Source organism: Salmo salar, chromosome ssa06 (assembly GCF_905237065.1).
Source record: "Salmo salar chromosome ssa06, Ssal_v3.1, whole genome shotgun sequence".
Taxonomy (NCBI): domain Eukaryota; kingdom Metazoa; phylum Chordata; class Actinopteri; order Salmoniformes; family Salmonidae; genus Salmo; species Salmo salar.
The window spans coordinates 13,037,575-13,061,936 of record NC_059447.1 but is presented as its reverse complement, the minus strand read 5'-3'; the positions used below and the strand labels follow the sequence as shown (position 1 = coordinate 13,061,936).

The 24,362-nt window shown below is 40.4% G+C and overlaps 1 long non-coding RNA gene across 1 annotated transcript in view; it reads right to left on the bottom strand.

The window, feature by feature from the left end:
- Positions 1 to 701: 701 nt before the first annotated feature.
- The window catches only part of LOC106606238 (uncharacterized), a 30,101-nt gene continuing 6,440 nt past the window's right edge, over positions 702 to 24,362 (bottom strand). Inside the window, exons 4-7 of the long non-coding RNA XR_001329010.2 lie at positions 23,871 to 24,145; positions 7,322 to 7,499; positions 7,087 to 7,208; positions 702 to 2,332 (exon numbers count right to left, since the gene is read on the bottom strand). This is a non-coding gene — a long non-coding RNA (uncharacterized lncRNA). The remainder of the gene's footprint in view (positions 2,333 to 7,086; positions 7,209 to 7,321; positions 7,500 to 23,870; positions 24,146 to 24,362) is intronic.

Genomic DNA, 24,362 nt, shown 5'->3' with positions numbered 1-24,362 from the left:
ACCAGCCCATCTGACATTTAATAATGATCATGTAGACCGGCCCAGTAGGAGAAATATAAACCAGCCCATCTGACATTTAATAATGATCATGTAGACCAGCCCACTAGGAGAAATATAAACCAGCCCATCTGACATTTGCCTGACCTACAGTATGGCCGGTCTATTCTACCTTAATTAAATTGATATTTTACCTGCTATACTGAGATGCACAAGTGCAGAGTCAAGTGGTCCGTATTGATTCTCAGCCTTACAGAAGTACTGCCCACTGTCCTCATTGCTGATGTTAAGGATGATGTAACTCTGCCCTGATCCTGTTTCTGAGAACCCCGTCCGTTCTTCATTCTTCTTGTACCAGGTGTATTTATCCACTGGTGGCTGGAGGAGAAAACGATGAAAACAGTTTGTAACCTCTAGATTAACACCCACAGCTGATGTTGTGGTGACATTGAGCTGTTTATGGCATGTTATTTAGCGCATGCTGACTGGGGTCCTTCCACTCCAGAGGGGCTTACTACAAAGCAGGGTCAATGAGTTAGCCAGGTAACTTGCCTAAATATTGTAAAATAATGTTTTATTTCTTAGAAAAAAAGCTTAAAATGACATGGTCTAATTGACTGAACAACCAAAAACACATATTGAAGTTTAGCTTTCTTAATGAATCAGAAAATTAATGGTTATTTCTGGTTGTTTATCAAAGTTAGCTGTAGTATACCCCTTTGTTGTTTTTCAAACTAATGCTAAGATGTAGGTCAGTAAACAAAACCATATTTGGGTTGCTGACTCTCAGAATCAATAGATGATTTGCTAGTGACATAAACAGATGAAATTCATACATTTCTAATATCCTCTCTAAGCACTCTACTCACATCCCACTACAAGGATCACTGCCGGACCAGGGGAATCCTCTCTGCCGCTCACCGCACAGGAGTAGCTGCCTGCATCCTCCCTGCCTACCGGGTCTAGTTCCAGGTAATTGGCCATAACCTTGACCTTGTTGGTATAGGTCAAAGGTTGTGTCCCTGTACCAGGTGTAGGTGGGATTCTCTCTGATGAAGCAGGAGCCACAGGTCAGGACGGCCCTCTCGCTGTCCACAACTAGGTCGGGGGTCAAACCAACATGTAGCCCTGGGTCGAGTGGGGGTCATCTCGATTTGATTTCAAACAAAATAGCTTTAATCGATCAAGTCAATCCAGCAAAATAACAGACAGTAACATAAAGCATAATACACTTTCCTCCCAAATTTTGCAGACGATTCTCTTTTATTGTTTTCTTAAAATTACAGATGAAGCCAATGTTTTTTTCAACGGTAGTCATTTGCTGACGGATGACGGAAAGCGGAGATGATTGTCAGTCAAAAAATAGCTGCCTTGAGTTGAATATTTGACGGACAAAAACGGACAATGATGAATAGATAATACGATTTTATCTGTATTCATGTGGATGAATTCATGCCGTGGCCTGACAGTGAGGGAAAAAAGTATTTGATCCCCTGCTGATTTTGTACGTTTGCCCACTGACAAAGAAATGATCAGTCTATAATTTTAATGGTAGGTTTATTTGAACAGTGAGAGACAGAATAACAACAAAAAAATCCAGAAAAACGCATGTCAAAAATGTTATGAATTGATTTGCATTTTAATGAGGGAAATAAGTATTTGACCCCTCTGCAAAACATGACTTAGTACTTGGTGGCAAAACCCTTGTTGGTAATCACAGAGTTAACACTACAACCGTTAAAGCACTCATTTTGACTGCTCATTTTTTAAAGTCATCCCCTCCTCTGTCCTTGACTTTTCCTTTAAAACACACTGTGTTAGAATCTTAATGTCACAAACAGAACTGGAGTTATAACCAGTTTTAGAGGACATGCCCTTTTTCTGAATAGTTTTCCCCTCACCAGAAGCCATACATCGACAAGCAACACTGCCATAAACGCATGTAAAGAAAAATTGTGGGGTTTTTTGTGTCACAATTTTGGACAAATCTGTCAAGAATGAGAAAGGATTAAATTCAACTTGTGAATTTTATTGAATGTTTATGTTCTCTCCTTCAATCACCACCTTCTGGAGACACCTGAAACCCCACCTCTTTAAGGAATAGCTGGGATAGGATAAAGTAATCCTTCTAACCCCCAACTTAAAAGATTTAGATGCACTATTGTAAAGTGGTCGTTCCACTGGATATTATAAGGTGAATGCACCTATTTGTAAGTCGCTCTGGATAAGAGCGTCTGCTAAATGACTTAAATGTAAATGTAAATGATTATTGTCAATGACTTAATAATCGCTGGGTGCTCTGGGTCTCTCTTCATACTGGGGACAGGTCACCTCCCTGTAGGAAGAGAGAGAGAGAGAGAGCAACATTATAAAATCCATGTATACAAACAACAAGTGTGTGGTTAAAATTGGCAAAAGACACATACAATTCTTTCCAAAGGGCCGGGGGGTGAGACAGGGAGGCAGCTTAAGCCCCACCCGCTTCAACATATAGGCGAGGGCACTAGAAAAGTCTGCAGCACCTGGCCTCACCCTACTAGAATCTGAAGTCAAATGTCTACGTTTGCTGCTGATCAGGTACTTCTGTCCCCAACCAAAGAGGGCCTACAGCAGCACCTAGATCTTAGGCACAGATTCTGCCAGACCTGGGCCCTGACAGTAAATCTCAGTAAGACAAAAATAATGATGTTCCAAAAAAAGGTCCAGTGGCCAGGACCACAAATACAAATTCCATCTTGCCCTAGAGCACACAAACTATACATACCTCGGCCTAAACATCAGCGCCACAAGTAACTTCCACAAAGCTGTGAACGATATGAGAGACAAGGCAAGAAGGGCCTTCTATGCCGTCAAAAGGAACATAAAATTTGACATACCAATTAGGATCTGGCAAAAAAGATGTGAATCAGTTATAAAACCCATTACCCTTTATGGTTGTGAGGTGTGGGGTCCACTCGCCAACCAAGAATTCACAAAATGGGACAAACACCAAATTGAGACTCTGCATGCAGAATTTTGCAAAAATATCCCCAGTGAACAACGTAAAACACCAAATAATGCACGGAGAGCAGAATTAGGTCGATACCCGCTAATTATCAAAATCCAGAAAAGAGCCGTTAAATTCTCTTGATTCTTTGAGTCTCTTGACAACAAGGTAGATGAAATTCGAGCAAGGGTTGCCTTCCAGAGAGACATCAGAGACTAACATTCTGTTTCACTGAAACAAGGCTCTCTTGGGATATGTTGTCGGAATCAGTCCACCCACCGGGTTTCTCCATGCATCGCGCCGACAGAGATAAACACCCCTCTGGGAAGAGGATGGGCGGGGGTGTATGCTTTATGATTAACAACTCATGGTGTGATCATAACAACACACAGGAACTCAAATGCAGGCCATTCTACCTACTAAGACAATTCTCGTCAGTTATAGTCACAGCTGTGTACATCCCCTCTCAAGCGAACACCAAGACGGCCCTCAAGGAACTTCACTGGACTCTATGTAAACTGGAAACTATATACCCGGAGGCTGCATTTATTGTAGCTGGGGATTTTAACAAAGCAAATTTGAGATCAATGTTAACCTAAATTTTATCAGCATATTGATTGCACGACACGTAGGGCTAATACCCTAGACCACTGCTACACTAACTTCCGCGATGCATACAAAGCCCTCCCCCCCCCCTTTGGCAAATCCGGCCCTGACGCCATCTTGCTCGTCCCGGCTTATAGGCAGAAACTCAAACAGGACGTATCAGTGACGAGAACCATTCAACGCTGGTCTGACCAATCGGCAAGCCACGCTCCAAGATTGTTTTGATCACGCGGACTGGAATATGTTCCAGTTAGCCTCTGATAACGTCATTGATCTATACGCTGACACGGTGAGTGCGTTTATAAATAAGTGCATTGGAGATGTCGTACCCATGGTGACTAATAAAACCTACCTTAACCAGAAACCGTGGATGGATGGCGGCATTTGCGAAAAACTGAAAGCTCGATCCACCGCATTAAACCATGGAAAGAGGTCTGGTAATATGGCTGAATATAAACAGTGTAGTTATTCCCTCCGCAAGGCAATCAAACAAGTGAAATGCAGTTACAGGGACAAGGTGGAGTCGCAATTCAATGGCTCAGACACAAGACATATGTGGCAGGGTCTACAGGAAATCACGGACCACAAAAACAGCCATGTCACGGATACCACTGTCACACTTCCAGACAAACTAAACACCTTATTTTCCCGCTTTGAGGATACAGTGCCATCGTCGTGGCTCGCTAACAAAGACTGCATCCCCCCCCTCCTTCTAAGTGGCTGACGTGAGTGAAATATTTAAACATGTTAACCCTCGCAAGGCTGCAGGCCCAGACAGCATCCCTAGCCACGTCCTCAGAGCATGCAATGACCAGCTGGCTGGTGTGTTTACAGACATATTTAATTGCTCCCTATCCCAGTCTGTTGTCCCCATATGCTTCAAGATGGCTACCATTGTTCCTGTACCCAAGAAGGCAAAGATAACTGAACTAAATGACTACCGCCCCGTAGCACTCACTTCTGTCATCGTGAAGTGCTTTGAGAGGCTTGTCAAGGATCATATCACCGCTACATTACCGGCCACCCTAGACCCACTTCAGTTTGCATATCGCCCCAACAGGTCCACAGATGACGCAATCGCCATCGCACTACACACTGCCCTATCCCATCTGGACAAAAGGAATACTTATGTAAGAATGCTGTTCATTGACTACAGCTCAGCATTCAACACCATAGTACCCTCCAAGCTCATCATCAAGCTGGAGGCCCTGGGTCTCAGCCCCGCCCTGTGCAACTGGATCCTGGACTTTCTGACGGGCCGCCCCCAGGTGGTGAAGGTAGGAAACAACATCTCCACTTCGCTGACCCTCAACACTGGGGCCCCACAAGGGTGTGTGCTCAGCCCTCTCCTGTACTCCCTGTTCACCCACGACTGCGTGGCCATGCACGTCTCCAACTCACTCATCAAGTTTGCAGACGACACAACAGTAGTGGGCTTGATGACCAACAACGACGAGACGGCCTACAGGGAGGAGGTGAGGGCACTCGGAGTGTGGTGTCAGGAAAACAACCTCTCACTCAATGTCAACAAAACAAAGGAGATGATCATGGACTTCAGGAAACAGCAGAGGGAGCCCCCCCCCCATATCCACATCAAAGGGACAGCTGTGGAGAAGGTGGAAAGTTTTAAGTTCCTGGGCGTACACATCACAGACCAACTGAAATGGTCCACCCACACAGACAGTGTGTTGAAGAAGGCGCAATATCGCCTCTTCAACTTCAGGAGGCTGAAGAAATTTGGCTTGTCACCCAAAACCCTGACAAACCTTTACAGATGCACAATCGAGAGCATCCTGTCGGGCTGTATCACAGCCTGGTACGGCAACTGCACCACCCTCAACCGCAGGGCTCTCCAGAGGGTAGTGCGGTCTGCACAACGCATCACCAGGGGCAAACTACCTGCCCTCCAGGACACCTACAGCACACGATGTCACAGGAAGGCCAAAAAGATCATCAAGGACAACAGCCACCCAAGCCACTGCCTGTTCACACCGCTATCATCCAGAAGGCGAGGTCAGTACAGGTGCATCCAAGCTGGGACCGAGAGATTGAGAAACAGGTTCTATCTAAAGGCCATCAGACTGCTAAACAGCAAACAGCAACACCCACCCGTAGCACACGCTTCAGCAGGTATATCTCACTGGTCACCCCCAAAGCCAACACCTCCTTTGGCCGCCTTTCCTTCCAGTTCTCTGCTACCAATGACTGGAACGAATTGCAAAAATCGCTGAAACTGGAGACTTATATTTCCCTCACTAACTTTAAACATCAGCTATCTGAGCAGCTAACCAATCACTGCTGCTGTACATAGCCCACCTGTAAATAGCCCATCCAATCTACCTATGTCATCCCCATATTGTTTTTATTTACTTTTCTGCTCTTTTGCACACCAGTACTTCTACTTGCACATCATCATCTGCACATCTATCACTCCAGTGTTAATCTGCTAAATTGTAATTACTTTGCTACTATGGCCTATTTATTGCCATACTTCCTCACGCCATTTGCACACACTGTATATAGACTTTCTTTTGTTTTCTATTGTGTTATTGACTGTATGTTTGTTTATTCCATGTGTAACTCTATGTTGTTATTTGTGTCACACTGCTTTGCTTTATCTTGGCCAGATCGCAGTTGTAAATGAGAACTTGTTCTCAACTAGCCTACCTTGTTAAATAAAGGTGATTAAAAAATATATATATAAAAAGTATCACTAACTCAGAGAGGCTGCTGCCTACATTGAGACCCAATCACTGGTCACTTTAATAAATGGATCACCAGTCACTTTAAACAATGCCACTTTAAATAATGCCACTTTAATATTGTTTACTTATCTTACATTACTCATATCACATGTATATACAGTATTTTATACCATCTACTGCACTTTTCCTATGCCACTCGGCCATCACTCATCCATATACTGTACTTATATGTACAAATTCTCATTCACCCCGTTAGATTTGTATGTATTAGGTAGTTGTTGGGAATTCTTATATTACTTCTTAGATATTAGATATTACTGCACTGTTGGATCTAGAAGCAGAAGCATTTCACTACACTTGCATTAACATCTGCTAACCATGTGCATGTGACCAATTTTTTTTATTGGATTTGAGAAAGCCCGCCGAAAGCAGACCTGGCTCTAAAGAGAAGACAGCCAATGTGCACACTGCCCACAAAATGAGGTGGAAACTGAGCTGCACTTCCTAACCTCCTGCCAAATGTATGACCATATTAGAGACACAGATTTCCCTCAGATTACACAGACCCACAAAGAACTCGTAAACAAATCCACTTTTGATGCCATCACAGCAGAAAGATTTGTGACCTGTTGTCACAAGAAAAGGGCAACCAGTGATGAACAAACAGCCCGGGGTTTCGATCCACCAACCTTTTGGTTACTGGCCCTACACTCTAACCACTAGGCTACCTGTCGCCCCAATACTTTTTCCTCATAGCTATTTATAGAAAGTGGAAGAGTTATAAACTTTTACCTTTGTTCTGAAACTGCAGAACGTTGATGTTGATGTCACCTCCTACTGTGGAGTTGATCGCTGGGGCAATTACAATGCTTCCACCCTGCGCTGTGATGGTAGACTGGGGATTGTAGGTTGGTCTGTGCAGGGGGAGAGAGACAGAGGGAGATAGAGGTAACCCTGTGTCCTCACCCTGGTATTACAACACAAGGTAAAACTCTGACCTCAAACATTTCATTGAAATCGGTCTCACCTTTGTTGACAGGGCATTTCTCCACCGATGAGACCGCTGTCCTCTGCTATCCTCCCTTCAGTGTCCCCCTTTTTTCTTCCCCAAGACAAACTACTATCTTTGGAGAAAGCGGTTGTGTCCCTATCTTCTCTCCTCCCATTGAAGCAAATGCACCCCATTTCTTTCTCTCAATCTCAATCTATGGAACATGAGTGAACTCATGAACATATTAGGGTCCCACATTAAACAAAGTACAACTTATAAAGGCTTTATAAAGCATACATAAAGGCTTCATAAGTACTACATAAATGCTTCACAAATCATCTAAGTGTATTTCATACTTTATAAATGGTGTATAAAGGGTGACATCATATCTGCTGTAGGGTAAAATGCCAAATGTGACATAAAGCACTAGGTATGTTTATACACCATTTTAGAGTATGACATGTTTCCTAAATCTATCTTTGAAGCTTTAAAGTATTTCAAATCCATTCCAGTTTGATAAATTGTCAAGTACAATTGACTTTATGTTCCACCAGAAATAGGTTCAACAAAGATTTACTCCAAATGTTACTCCAAAACGAATCTATTGTAATTATTAAGGGAAGATCCTTACCTTCTGTGATAAATTGACTGTGTAGTGTGAAAGATGGTGAGAATGTGACCACGGAGGAAGTCGCCACACGACAACAAAAACCTGAACAAAAACCCCACCCTGAAGGTTTTTGCGCAACAACAAAAAAAGCTTGCTTTTTTCGGCCATTCTAAATCAAAAGTATATACACATATATTAGTAGGCTATACGTAAAGATTAAATTGAGAATATAGCGTGACAATATTGTAAAATGCATGTCAACATGTGAATTCTAGACTGCACAACAAAGAGCCAGCGCAACAGAGAGCAGAGCCTTCCCTCAGGGCCTTCCGTTTTTCAAATCATTCGTCTCATCATGCAGCCTTAATGTATTAGACCTCAAAACATGTGCATCACAACTAACGTTGCATACGTAACTCTAAATGAAGCATATAGGAGGACATGTTTATTCGTTAACCGCTCAACACAGAATAGCTGCATGTGCGTACTCCCTTAAATCGTTTGGGGAAAAATATAATTTCTATTTAAGTTAACTATGTTCAATTGTTCAGTATATACAATATTTCTTTAGACCTGTCTAAAATAAGTAAAAGATTGATTGTGATGGTGTGAGCTATATCAAATGGATTAGTCTTTTTAAAATGTAGATATTCCAAAGGTCTGCATCAGTGGCTTGTAAGATGTGTTGAAGCCAGGAGACGCTACACCTGTTTATGTTAATTAGCTGTCAGTTACCATGAGACCAGCAGTTTTTGGAATGACAATCACCTGCTAACAAAATGTCATGACCACAACAGCCCAACAACTATAACTGTTCCTGTTGATTTCCTGTTGTGCAGTCTCTCTTCTGTCACTGTGTCGGTCTGTCACTCCTAAGTGTTCATTGCTATCACATATAGAGCCAACATATTAAGGAACTGGCAGTACACGTGTTTCTGTTTTCTTCCTATACTCTTAGGGGGGGAAAGCTGCTATCTAGAACCTAAAAGGCTGTGCCTGGCTGTCCTACATGTTCCCCCACCCTAAGGGGCAACATGTAGTGAAACGTACAGTGACGTGTGTCTCTGTGAAAAGCAGAGAAACCAGGCCAAGCATATCGCAATATTTAAAAATACAATCGCGGAGAAACTGTTTGGGCAACAAATGTCTATTGCTGTAGCATGGACATCACCATTCCTGCAATGGTGTAAAAAAAAAACTACCTGAATGCGCCTCTTAGTTCATAGAGCGGTGGTTACATGAACCTCCCGAAGTCTTCCAACGGTTATAATTAGGATTGTGGTGCTGCAGGTGCACAGCAGAGCGACGCTCCAAACTTCTCAGAATGGTGCCATGTCTCACAAGATCACTTAATGATTAATTAGTAATCTACATAACAAACCGAATATAATAGGATGATAATGTCAGGCTACTGTTATACCAAAAACATCATGTCATTATGACAATTTAGGATGATTGTGCTGAAATGATGGATTGTATTTCTCATGGTTGGCTGTTTAACTCCATGTGCTCTCAGTGTGATTAGTTAGTCTGGTTAGCCACCCTTATTTACATCACTCAATAAGATCGAAATGCATATTACCTGAACAAGGCAGTAAACCCACTGTTCCTATGCCGTCAATGTAAATATGAATTTGTTCTTAAAACAGTAGCCCGACATTATCATGCTATTATATTCGGTTTGTTATGTAGATTACTAATTAATCATTAAGTGATCTTGCGAGACATAGCACCAGCCGCTCTGCAGTGTAATTGTCAATGAAAATGACTGTAAATGGTTTTCTTACTACCTGGGGCGGCAGGTAGCCTAGTGGTTAGAGCATTGAGACAGTAACCGAAAGGTTGCTGAATCGAATCCCCGCGCTGATGATGTCAAAATCTGTCGTTCTGCCACTGAACAAGGCTGTTATAAATTATAATAATACATGATCATTCTTAATGTTACACGAAAATAAGTAAATAAAGTTTTAATACATTTCATTTTTGTATTAATAAATGAAGTTTATCATTCAAATATTGAAATGACTCATATAGTCTCCAATTATTCCATCTTTACAATAAAGAATTAAGTGTTCCACTTTGCCAATCAAGGTGTCCCAATTTGCCCGTATCGACATAAAAAATGTGGTCTCAGCACAATTTGTGTTTGAAAAAGAGTCATTCATCCTGTGTTTAATATTTATTTATTTTGTTTAGTGTAGTAGAGATTTTAAGCTATTTAGAATAGTATCATGTTGGGGGTTAAGACAATGGGATGATTCTGTAAGGTGTTCCGGAAAACGAATTTTCAGAAAGTGTCCGACTTTACCAATACTCACCCTAATTATATAATTTGGTAAATGTATTTCAATTTCTCTGTATCACTTCCAGCACCCCTTTCTGCAGCGCTATGTTATCTTCTATGCGCTGTGCTCTACCCAAGGCCTAATAAATTAATCAATACTTCTTATTATTAATTACATCCCCTGTGGTCAGTAATCCCATATGAAGTTATTCTGTAGGTAGGCCTACTGTAACAATAATATTTAAAATAATCTATCAGCAAGTAGCCTACAATTACGAGAATAAATGCAGTAAGTCAATTAAGACACTATTGGTTTAAGCTATATTGTTATTGAAACGATGACCTTTTCTAACAAATGTCTTGAATAGCCTATGGGAAGGTGTACAAATGTGTATTCGCATAAGGAGGGCTTACAGCAGCACCTAGATCTTCTGCACAGATTCTGACAGACCTGGGCCCTGACAGTAAATCTCAGTAAGACAAAAATAATGGTGTTCCAAAAAAGGTCCAGTCGCCAGGACCACAAATACAAATTCCATCTAGACACCGTTGCCCTAGAGCACACAAACTATACATACCTCGGCCTAAACATCAGCACCACAGGTAACTTCCACAAAGCTGTGAACGATCTGAGAGACAAGGCAAGAAGGGCATTCTATGCTTTCGAAAGGAACATAAAATTCGACATACCAATTAGGATCTGGCAAAAAAATGTGAATCAGTTATAGAACCCATTGCCCTTTATGGTTGTGAGGTCTGGGGTCCGCTCACCAACCAAGAATTCACCAAATGGGACAAACACCAAATTGAGACTGCATGCAGAATTCTACAAAAATATCCCCAGTGTACAATGTAAAACACCAAATAATGCACGCAGAGGAAAATTAGGACGATACCCGCTGATGATCAAAATCCAGAAAAGAGCTGTTATATTCTACAACCACCTAAAAGGAAGCGATTCCCAAACCTTCCATTACAAAGCCATCACCTACAGAGAGATGAACTTGGAGAAGAGTCCCCTAAGCAAGCTGGTCCTGGGTCTCTGTTCACAAACACAAACACACCCCACAAAACCCCAGGACAGCAACACAATTAGACCCAACCAAATCATGAGAAAACAAAAAGATAACTACTTGACAAATTGGAAAGAATTTACAAAAAAAACTGAGCAAACTAGAATGCTATTTGGCCCTAAACAGAGAGTACACAGTGGCAGAACACCTGACCACTGTGACTGACTCAAAATGAAGGAAAGCTTTGACTATGTACAGACTCAGTGAGCATTGTCTTGCTATTGAGAAAGGCTGCCATAGTCAGACCTGCCTCTCAAGAGAAGACAGGCTATGTGCACACTGCCCACAAAATGAGGTGGAAACTGAGCTGCACTTCCTAACCTCCTGCCAAATGTATGACCATATTAGAGACACAGATTTCCCTCAGATTACACAGACCCACAAAGAACTCGTAAACAAATCCAATTTTGATGCCATCACAGCAGAAAGATTTGTGACCTGTTGTCACAAGAAAAGGGCAACCAGTGATGAACAAACACCATTGTAAATACAACTCATATTTATGTTTAATTATTTTCCCTTTTTTACTTCAACTATTTGCACATCATTACAGCACTGCATATAGACATAATATGACATTTGAAATGTCTTTATTCTTTTGGAACTTTTGTGAGTGTAATGTTTACTGTTGATTGTAATTGTTTATTTCACTTTTGTTTATTATCTATTTCACTTGCTTTGGCAATGTAAACATATGTTTCCCATGCCCTTTGAATTGAGAGAGAGAGAGAGAGAGAGAGAGGGGCACACATATCATTTAGTATATATAAAGACAAGATTAAATTGAGAATAGTCTGAATGATGAGAATACTCATTGGTCCCGTTCGGTGAGCTTGTGCGGACTACGTCTACCACTTCCTGGCAATAACAGCGTTTACAGTTGGCCTGGGAAGCTCTAGCAGGGCAGGCATTTGAAGAACTGACTTGTTGGAACGGTGGCATCCTATGACTGTACCACGTTGAAATTCACTAAGCTCTTCAGTACAGGCCATTCTACTGCCAATGTGCATGGCTGTGTGCTCGATTTTATATGCCTGTCAGTAATGGCTGTGGCTGAAATAGACGAATCCACTCATTTTAAGGGGTGTCCACATACTTTTGGCCATGAAGTGTATCAATAATCTTGCAGTAACATGTCAGTGTCTCTCTACTTCCTCTTTTTTCCCTACAGTATACATCCTCTGCGCTTGACTCTGTGTCGCTCAACATTTTACATTCTAGTAATTTAGTAGACGCTCTTATTCAGTAAGTGAGTGCACACATTTTTTGTACTTTATTATTTTTTGTCCTGGTCCCCGGTGGGAATCAAACCCATAACCTTGGCGTTGCAAGCACTAAGCGCCAACTGAGCCACACGGGACTAGCATCTCTGGGAACATATTAATCATGCGTAGGCACAGCACTGTAATAAACCATGTATGGGATCATTTCCACACAAAGTCTGAGATGTATCAATATGAACATTTGCTTGATAGAGTGCCTAAATGTATGAACTGCCATGAACATTACCAAGTGGAGGAATAAGCAGAGTGGGGGAGCCGGGGGCTCAGCTCCCCTGAATGAGACATTAGCAGTGGCGACCTGTCATACAGGGCAGGTGGGGCAGAGCCCTACCTGTTTTGAGCCCAATATTTTTTGCAACAAAAAAAATATATGTATATACATTTTTGGGGGGTTTTGGGGGGGGGACTTGCCTGTTTTGCATGTTATTTTGCCATTAATACGTGTCACATCAATTTGCAAACAATGTAAAAAATATATATATCATTGAGTTAATAAAGCTGCATACAAACAGGTAGCTCCAAAATAGAGGTGTTTCAGCCTAGCTCAGTGCTTTCTGTGGTGTTGGGGCAGGCTAACAGAAAATAGGAGCATTGCACTGTGATTGGCTCAGTGTTCTGTCACTTATGGAGACAATACATCACCCGCCTTTAGTAAGGGTAGACGTCAAGAATGTGAGCCCTTTGGGTCCTGCCATAGACTTAGATTAGAATTGCCCTTCCACGAAGGCTCAAGGTCATTGGCCACAGATAAAATGACGTCAAATCACGTTATATGTACAGTAGCTTTGATGGGACTGGTCATGTCAACATCTTACTGTCAAAATCTTAGCTAGCAGTCATCATCATGAATCAAGTAGACAATCTACAAGCAATCATTTTAATCAATCACCTTGTCATATGAAGAGAAATAATGAAGATAAATGATAGATAAAACGTATCAGTGCTCATCCGCCATTGGACATAAACATTACACAACAAGTTGGAAATCGCAAATTAAACAATACGTTTTTTGGAAGGAATCGGTGACAGTGGCTAACAGCAAGCATTGCAACTGGGAAATCGGGAATAAACAGCTCAAACTGGGAAAAAACGTTTTGAACGGTCTTTCAACTTGGAATTGTAAATCCGGCATCTTTCTCTTTGATGACAACATTTTTCCAGGAAGGACCGCTGAGTCATTTTCCTGTTCAACTACATCACAACAACATGAGTCCAAAAATATATTGTATGTTGCTGCATAAATGATGTAATATGCCAGCGAGCTGTGTATATTGTAGATAAGAAAGTAATACTAAGTGTATATTGTGTAGTAAGATATTAGCAGCACATGTGCCTCACTCTAATATTTTGGTCAATTTTCACCTCTTAATTTCACCTACTGTTCTGACTCGGTGAGGCACATGTAGCCTATAACCTGTTTTTGAGAAATGTAATCATCGAATATTGTAAGAGCTTTCATTGTCTGCTTGTATCCCTTTATTTATCCAACGGTTCTGACTTGGTGTACAGGGAGAACACTGTAAGAATGGCCCATGTTCTGAATTCTGTCGCTGTACATTTCAAAAGTGCTGAACAAATAGTTATATTGACTACATCTGTCCTAGCTCGCTCATGAATGTCTTAATCAAATTACGGATTGCCTCTATTCCGCTTGTCGTCCCCTTATGGTATTTGTACATCTCAATTGTCATTAGAAACCACATTTGTTTAAGCAAGTCAGCCATATCAGCTATGTTTTTTTTAAAGGCAGTAAATGAGGCTGAAGGAACTCTTTCGCTGCCAGACAAGGCTCCGCTGAAAGCCAGGTGTAGCAGTGGTAAGGTGTTGGGACTGCTGTTGGGACAGCTTTATGGGACAGCTTTATGTTAGGCCCTAACAGTTATAGTGCAATTAATGTATTGTTTAGTGTTGTGGTGTGGCTTTGCTGACATGCATCTAAAAAACTAACCAAATGCAACAAAAGTCAAACTTTGGGCGGGGTCTCTAAATAATGCTAATTTAAGCATTCTCCTATTTATTTCAAATGCAGTGATAAATATGTTTTACAGTGGTAAGTATCTAAATATAAGCTTCCAAATGAAACTAACACCCGCACCACTTTGTGACTACAAACCTTTTCTGCGTCAAGATCACTTTCGCAGCAAAAAGCAAGCCAAGATCGACCTCTCAGATTTGTTTTAAACATGACTTTAAAAAAATCGAACATTAAATTATTAAAAACAGATGAGTAGGAATGAGGTTTGTGCAGTAGGCCTAAACATTATCACAGCATATTGGCTATATGCCTGGCGTGCCAATATTGTTCTTCTCAGAACCAGGGGTGAAACTAAAGGCGCTATGGTGTCCCGACAAAATAAGTCGTGGTGGTATGCGGTACCGGTAAAACATGAGCCTATCACAATTAATACATGCCCCAAAAAACGGTAGGCTATTACACCCAGGGGCGGAAATCGCGGGGGGGACGGGGGGACACGACCCCCCCATCCTGGGAAAAATATGATTTGTCCCCCCCAATATATCACTGAAACATAACTATGTAATTTAAATAATATTAATAATACGCAATGAAAGCAATTGTGCTGATTATAGACACTTAACAGCGCGTTTTTAAGTTTCAAAAGATTGCGACCCCCCCACCCTTTTCCTCACAATGGTTTGATCCACTGGCAAGGTAACAGAGGGGTCGTAGCCACTGTCTGAAAGGCACTCAATGAACGTAACTGACGTGAGGTTAATCCAGTCAATCGCGCACACACACTAGCTGAATATGCACAGCTAGCGCGCAAATATTAACTATTAAGCTAGCTAGTACCTATTCCATTTATGTGGCCTCGTCAAATATGGAATCTTTGCTATGGTCAATTTATTCCGAGATCAGCATGCAGATGACGTAAGTTAGTGCTTCAAAGTCCCTGTGATAAGGTTAGCGATAAACTGATTTAACCCAGGTAGCAAAGATTATAGCAAACACCACTGAAACTGAATTGGTGTTCGCAAGCTTTGCAAATTCAGCTATTGTTGGAAGCCAGCCAATATGAAACAAACTATTAAAATTACAAAAGGTTGCAGCATATGTTGTGTAAAAGGTGAACTCATACAGCTGTCAACTCTTGTCATTTTAATCCGTTTCACATTTGCTAGCTACCTTTTAGATCGAAGCCCAAATAGAATGATAAAAGATAAGATGATAGAAGCCCATCTCCTACTGTAAATAACCAACACACTGTGTGTGTGTGTATAGCCAGCCAGCCAGGTAGAAAAATGGCAGAAAAATAAAAGACGGACATCAGAGTATTTTTCAGTACACCAAAACGCAAAGTAAGAACCCTAGTAGCCTAATATCCCAAAGACTAGTTGATAAAATGTTCATAAGAAAGAAATGAAATTCTAATGGAAATGTTTCACAATGATGTCATTGGGCAGAGCAGGCAACAGATGGCACACAGACAGCAGAGTTGGGGACAGATATGCAGGGACAGACTGGCAGAGACAGGGAGTCTCAGGTAAGTTTCTTGAGTCTTTGTTTGGCAACATTATGAAAGGTTCTCCATTTTTTTTACTTGTAAAATAGGAACATAATTGGAAAATGCCATGGATACCCCCACTCTCAACTTAAACTGGTGACTGAACTAAGATTTGTTAAAGGCAATGGTATTGCTGTTGTGAATAGTTGTGTAGTTTTGGGTACCGGTAGTTAGGAGTATGGCAAACACCTTATTTCTTTGGTTCCTCAATATACATTTACCATATTACAATGTAGGCTATGTGTTACAGCACTACTTTTGGTGTCCCCCTCAGGAATTGCTCTTGAGAAAATGTCATGTAATTGTCCCCCCCAAAGTTGATATCAGATTTTCGCCCCTGATTACACCATTACTTAACATTACTGCATGTCAGCCGCATGAACAATTAGCGAAGTGACTGGAAACCGGGTGGTAAACGCTTCAAATTGCGTTGTCGTTTGAGGAGAACACATACATTTTGTCAAGGCGGAGATGCGTGGCGGAGATAATCACCGACAAGGCGGAGATGAGTGGCGGAGATGATCACGAACAAGGCGGAGATGAGTGGCGGAGACGGAGGCACTGGCTACAAGTGTAAACCTAATGACAACCGCATAATGTCATAGATGTCTCTTTCCATTCATCACATTTCGGGTGCACTGTTTAAGTTTGGATGCTGAAATTATTTTTGGAGCGGACAAATGTGGGCCGGTAGCCTACACGAGCGCCTTCCTTAAGTGATTGTTTGACAATCAGATGATCTTAAACTGGTTGTGTTTCTGCCACATTAAAATGCATAGGCGGTGTGTCCATAAGGTTAAGCTTTCCCTATAGTAAATTTAATAAAATTGCCAAAATAATGTAGCCTAATTAGCTCACTCGTGTCTATACATAAATCATTCAAAATAGGCTACTAAACCAGAAAGATGTCGATTGTTTTAAATCGCACAGACAGACTACTGTCGGAATTGCCCGCAATTTGGGCAGCGCGCGCTGCAAATGCCAAATATATGATTGTTGAGTTGTGACTGTCAGTGAAAAGCAGAGAGACCCAGCCAGGCATATCGCAACATTTAAACTGTTTGGAAAACAAATGTCTAGTGCTGTAGCATGGACATCACCAGTGCCTGGCTTTTGGAGCTTTAGCCCCCAATGATTTTGGGTCAGCCCGAATCTTTTGCGCTGCTGCAATGGTGTAAAAAATTGTAGTCAACTGAATGCGCCACTTATTTCTTTGGGCGGTGGTTACTTGAAACGCCCGAAGTCATCCAATTGATATAATCAGGGATGTTGGGCTGCGGTTGCACAGTGGAGTGACGCTCTGCCACTTCTCAGAATGGTGGTATGTCTCGCAAGATCACTTAATAATGATTAATTAGGATTCAACATAACAAACCGAATATAATAGCATGATAATGTCGGGCTACTGTTATACCAAAAACACAATTTCATTTCTTATGACAATTTAGGATGATTGTGCTGAAATGATGGATTGTATTTCTCATGGTTGGCTGTTTAACTCCATGTGCTCTCAGTGTGATTAGTTAGTCTGGTTAGCCACCCTTATTTACATCCCTCAATAAGATCGAAATGCATATTACCATGAAACTAATTGGGATCAAATGGTTGACGTCATGCAGCATGGACGTTTCACCTGTAAAATGTGAAGAATTATCATTCGGGATTGACAGTGATGATGACCTAATTTTTGTAATACTTACAGTATGTGTAGGCAATCGTGAAATTCGGATGATGAATTGTATGTAGCCTACATTCTAACATTATTTTATACAAAAGGCTTCATGTTGGTATCGACTTTCATTCAGAAATGATGTCTTAATAATAATTCCAAAACAATGGTGCTCCGGTAGACTACCTAAAGAAGACAACACAGTAACTGGTTATAATAAATGTAAAGTAATGGACATGTGGTCAACTGATAATTCCAGCACCGTGTTGATTGGGACAACGTCACTGTGCTGCTTTGAGACAAGCATGAGAACTCATATGGATAAATCAATGTCAGATTTTTGTTTTCACTGAATCTCCGTGTGGATATTTGGTTTCAATTAGGCTGGGAAATGTTAGCTAAATTGAGGTGAGCTCTCATGATTATTAGTTTAGCAATTGAAAGCACTGCCGATTTTCTCTACGCACACATTAGTCCTATAGTCTACCTGATGAGCTTCCCTGGTGTTTTCCTGAGCTTTCCATTACTTTTCTGATGCATTTCAATCACTTAACCTACTAATGCGAATACACATTTGTACACTTTTCCCATTGGCTATTCAAGTCATTTGACATATTGTTTTATTGTTTCAAAAGGTAATCGTTTCAATAACTATATAGCTGAAACCAATATCGGCTTCATTGACTTACTGAATTGATTCTCGTAATTGTAGGCTAGGCTGCATTCTGATAGATTATTTTAAATATTGTTGTTACAGTAGGCCTACCTACAGAATAACTTCATATGGGATTACTGACCACAAGGGGTGTAATTAATAATAAGAAGTGTTGATTAATTTATTAGGCCTTGGGGAGAGCACAGCGCATAGAAGATAACATAGCGCTGCAGAAAGGGGTGCTGGAAGTGATGCAGAGAAATTGAAATACATTTACCAAATTATATAATTAGGGTGAGTATTGGTAAAGTGGGACACTTTCTGAAAATTCGTTTTCCGGAACACCTTACAGAATCATCCCATTGTCTTAACCCCCAAGACAATGGGATGTTCTACATTGCTTAAAAAGTCTACTACACTACTGCACTAAACAAAATAAAAACATAAATAATAAACACAAATTGTGTTGAGACCACATTAAGTCGTTACGGGCAAATTGGGACGCCTTGATTGGCAAAGTGGGACACTTAATTCTTTATTGGAATGAAGGATAAATTGGAGAGTATATGAATAATTTCAATATAATAATGATAAACTTCAATTATTTATACAAATGGGCGTGGTTTGTCGGGGGCGTGGGGGGGGGGAAGGAATCAAATCCCGAATTGACAAGGTAAAAATCTGTCGTTCGTTTTTTATTTTACTAGGCAAGTCAGTTAAGAACAAATTCTTATTTTCAACAACGGCCTGGGTTGCCTTGTTCAGGGGCAGAACGACAGAGTTTCACCTTGTCAGCTCGGAGACTCAATCTTGCAACCTTTCGGTTACAAGTCCAACGCTCTAACCATAGGCTACCCGCACCCGCAGTTATGGTGGTATGTCTCGCAAGATCACTTAATAATGATTAATTAGGATTCAACATAACAAACCGAATATAATAGCATGATAATGTCGGGCTACTGTTATACCAAAAACACAATTTCATTTCTTATGACAATTTAGGATGATTGTGCTGAAATGATGGATTGTATTTCTCATGGTTGGCTGTTTAACTCCATGTGCTCTCAGTGTGATTAGTTAGTCTGGTTAGCCACCCTTATTTACATCCCTCAATAAGATCGAAATGCATATTACCATGAAACTAATTGGGATCAAATGGTTGACGTCATGCAGCATGGACGTTTCACCTGTAAAATGTGAAGAATTATCATTCGGGATTGACAGTGATGATGACCTAATTTTTGTAATACTTACAGTATGTGTAGGCAATCGTGAAATTCGGATGATGAATTGTATGTAGCCTACATTCTAACATTATTTTATACAAAAGGCTTCATGTTGGTATCGACTTTCATTCAGAAATGATGTCTTAATAATAATTCCAAAACAATGGTGCTCCGGTAGACTACCTAAAGAAGACAACACAGTAACTGGTTATAATAAATGTAAAGTAATGGACATGTGGTCAACTGATAATTCCAGCACCGTGTTGATTGGGACAACGTCACTGTGCTGCTTTGAGACAAGCATGAGAACTCATATGGATAAATCAATGTCAGATTTTTGTTTTCACTGAATCTCCGTGTGGATATTTGGTTTCAATTAGGCTGGGAAATGTTAGCTAAATTGAGGTGAGCTCTCATGATTATTAGTTTAGCAATTGAAAGCACTGCCGATTTTCTCTACGCACACATTAGTCCTATAGTCTACCTGATGAGCTTCCCTGGTGTTTTCCTGAGCTTTCCATTACTTTTCTGATGCATTTCAATCACTTAACCTACTAATGCGAATACACATTTGTACACTTTTCCCATTGGCTATTCAAGTCATTTGACATATTGTTTTATTGTTTCAAAAGGTAATCGTTTCAATAACTATATAGCTGAAACCAATATCGGCTTCATTGACTTACTGAATTGATTCTCGTAATTGTAGGCTAGGCTGCATTCTGATAGATTATTTTAAATATTATTGTTACAGTAGGACTACCTACAGAATAACTTCATATGGGATTACTGACCACAAGGGGTGTAATTAATAATAAGAAGTGTTGATTAATTTATTAGGCCTTGGGTAGAGCACAGCGCATAGAAGATAACATAGCGCTGCAGAAAGGGGTGCTGGAAGTGATGCAGAGAAATTGAAATACATTTACCAAATTATATAATTAGGGTGAGTATTGGTAAAGTGGGACACTTTCTGAAAATTCGTTTTCCGGAACACCTTACAGAATCATCCCATTGTCTTAACCCCCAAGACAATGGGATGTTCTACATTGCTTAAAAAGTCTACTACACTACTGCACTAAACAAAATAAAACATAAATAATAAACACAAATTGTGTTGAGACCACATTAAGTCGTTACGGGCAAATTGGGACGCCTTGATTGGCAAAGTGGGACACTTAATTCTTTATTGGAATGAAGGATAAATTGGAGAGTATATGAATAATTTCAATATAATAATGATAAACTTCAATTATTTATACAAATGCGTGGATTTGTGCAGGTGCGTGCGTGGGGCGGCAGGTAGCCTAGTGGTTAGAGTGTTGGGCTAGTAACCGAAAGGTTGCTGAATCAAATCCCCGAATTGACAAGGTAAAAATCTGTCGTTCGCTTTTTTATTTTACTAGGCAAGTCAGTTAAGAACAAATTCTTATTTTCAACAACGGCCTGGGTTGCCTTGTTCAGGGGCAGAACGACAGAGTTTCACCTTGTCAGCTCGGGGACTCAATCTTGCAACCTTTCGGTTACAAGTCCAACGCTCTAACCATAGGCTACCCGCAGTTAACCCACTTTTCCGGGGTAGGCCGTCATTGCAAATAAGAATTTGTTCTTAATTCACTTGCCTAGTTAAATTAAATGTATTTATGTGGAACATTAAGAATGTATTATTATTATCATGATTGTTATTATGATTATTATTATAATGTAATATTATCATTATTATTTTTATAATGTATTATTATTATTATTATCATGTATAATTATTATTATTATGTACTATTATAATTATTATTATGTACTATTATTATTATTATTATGTATTATTGTTATCATGTATTATTATTGTCATGTATTGTGAGTATTATTATTATCATGTATTATTATTATTATTATTGTTATCATGTACTATTATTATTATTGTTATCATGTATTATTATTATCATCATACTTGATTATAATGATATGATGTAGCCTATATGTAATTACAGCCTATAAATAAAATACAATGAACTTCATGTAGGACCTATCAGCTCTACATTCTCCACATGACATACACTCTAATGATCATGTTGTAGAATGAAACCAGAAAGACGTTACCCCTCAACAATTTCAATAACTGTTTTATTGTCACCAGAGTCACATACAGCAAAATAATCTTTAGTCATCATACACCTGTATGGTTATCCAAATAGCTAGGAATTGTTATTTAGAAATGTAACGTAAACTCACTCACTTTTGTACATCGCATTGGTCCATTCAATTGACCTTATTTTAGCGCCCAAAAAACGTAATACTTCCAGATCTACTGTAATGTCAATACCATTGTAGAGCACAATTTCTTCCCTTTCCAACAAAATCCATGACGAGACCACGCTGCCCGTTTCAGCATGATTCAAGAAGGCAATGAGCTCCGTGGGGAAGCGAAACTAATGCTTGATAGTGAGGAGAGATGTCATGTGGGGAAACGGCTTTTTTTCACTCGATCTGTCCAACTTATCACCTTATCGCATCTAAAATGTAAATAAAACACTATAAAGAGTTTATATAATGTGTCATTACATACCTATTTGAAGGTTTGTGTCGAATTTGAATCGGGTTTTTAGGGCGGTGCTAAAGTGATCTTCAGAAGTAAACATCGTCTATTGAGAGTCATGATCACTTGCAGTGATGACGCAAAAAATGACTAGGTATCCCCCCTTACCCCCGTCACTGTCCATTTCTTGTTTTTAAACGATGAGAGAAGTGTTACACCTGGTGGAGAGAGATTGTAAGACAGAAATAGTTGCTTTATGCGTGCTGTACGTTACGGCATGACACGTCACGATGTGACGGAGGGTCAGTTTTTTCAACTTTTCTCCAATACTATAGAGCCATTACCATGTCGATCAACGCATGAATAGAAACGTAGTTCACACCCCAGATTTTGAAGTCAACACAGTCACTACAGTCCCATTAGTTTTCTTTGCAGCCTCGTTTGAATGTCGTAATCCCCGGACATATATATACAAAATCTGCATTAAAATGGCCTAGAGGAGGTTACCAGTTTTCCAGTAACAGGGGGTCCCAGTTTGACAGTAGGCATTGACATACTGCGACAACTCTCAAAATGTCAATATTCTAAAAAGTTGAGAGTAGTAAGAAAACCATTTACAGTCATTTTGATTGACAATTACATCCCATTACAAAATATGTTGTAATGAGACACTGAATATCCTTTCTTTGTTTTTTATAACCTTAACATTATTTACCATTATTTATCCAATGTCATTTCACATCTATTATGCCTCTACAGACACGTCATCACACGGGATGCCACGCCCACCATGATGGCGTCATACCCATTGAACGCATTTTTTTCCTCACTAACACACAGGCATTGGCTGTTGGTTATGTTGTTGTACACATTCAAAGATATCCGTTACAACGCTTAAGTGTCCATCTTTGCCAGGTGTCCCACTTAACCAATACTCACCCGACTCCTGGCTCTATAAATAAATGAAATCATTGAAAATACTACACCAGCATAATTTAGCCACAGAGGTTCAATAGCTTATTTTAAAAAGCTAGAAGGTATTTAGCAATTTTTCAAAATACAATTGAGGGAAAAATCTGTTTGAATAGGTGAGTGGCACTGGAAAGTTGGTGGACTATAATTTTGTAAACCTTTTGATCTGCGTGTCCACTCTTTTCATTGGCCAATACTACTGGTTGCATTTAAGATGAGTCATTTGTTTTATTGATCTCAGCACGTACATTTCAGAGTAGCTTGTGATTTTGCTAATTTGTGTGGTATAACAAATATTAATGTATGTCTCCAGTCATGTAAAATGACAGAGAATTGCAGGAAATTATTTTTTTGAAATTTCCTTTTTTTTCTCCGGACCTACAAACCCCTCAGCACCTGGTCTTTAGGACAGAGCCCCGAATGTTATGAAACTATGGTGACGGCCCTGCCCAACCCTGCTATCCTAATGGGCTCGCCTCTTCTTCAGTGTGCCATAGAGGATGACTAGGAGAGCTCCAGCTGCCAACACAGCCACCACCCCCACAACGGGAGCCCAGAGAAACACTGGTTTACCTGGGAGAAGACGACTACCAGATAAAGACAACAGCTACTCACATCAGAACATTTAACCTACAACCCTGGTGAAGGTGACCACCTACAGAAGATGACAAGTTGAGACCAGCCCATTAGGAGAAATATAAACCAGCCCATCTGACATTTTTTAGACCGACAATATTAATTAAATGGATATCTTACCTGCTATACTGAGAGTGCAGAGTCAAGTGGTCCGTATTGATTCTCAGCCTTACAGAAGTACTGCCCACTGTCCTCATTGCTGATGTTAAGGATGATGTAACTCTGCCCTGATCCTGTTTCTGAGAACCCTGTCCGTTCTTCATTCTTCTTGTACCAGGTGTATTTATCCACTGGTGGCTTGGCATCACTGCTGCAGGTCAGAGTCACTGATCTGCCCTCCACTATTTCACCAGAGGGACTGACTGTGACTGACACTGAGGTGTTCTTTGGGAAGTCTGGAGGAGAAAACGATGAAGACAGTTTGTAACCTCTAGATTAACACCCACAGCTGATGTTGTGGTGACATTGAGCTGTTTATGGCATGTTATTTAGCGCATGCTGACTGGGGTCCTTCCACTCCAGAGGGGCTTACTACGAAGCAGGGTCAATGAGTTAGCCAGCTAACTTGCCTAAATATTGTAAAATAATGTTTTATTTCTTAGAAAAAAAGCT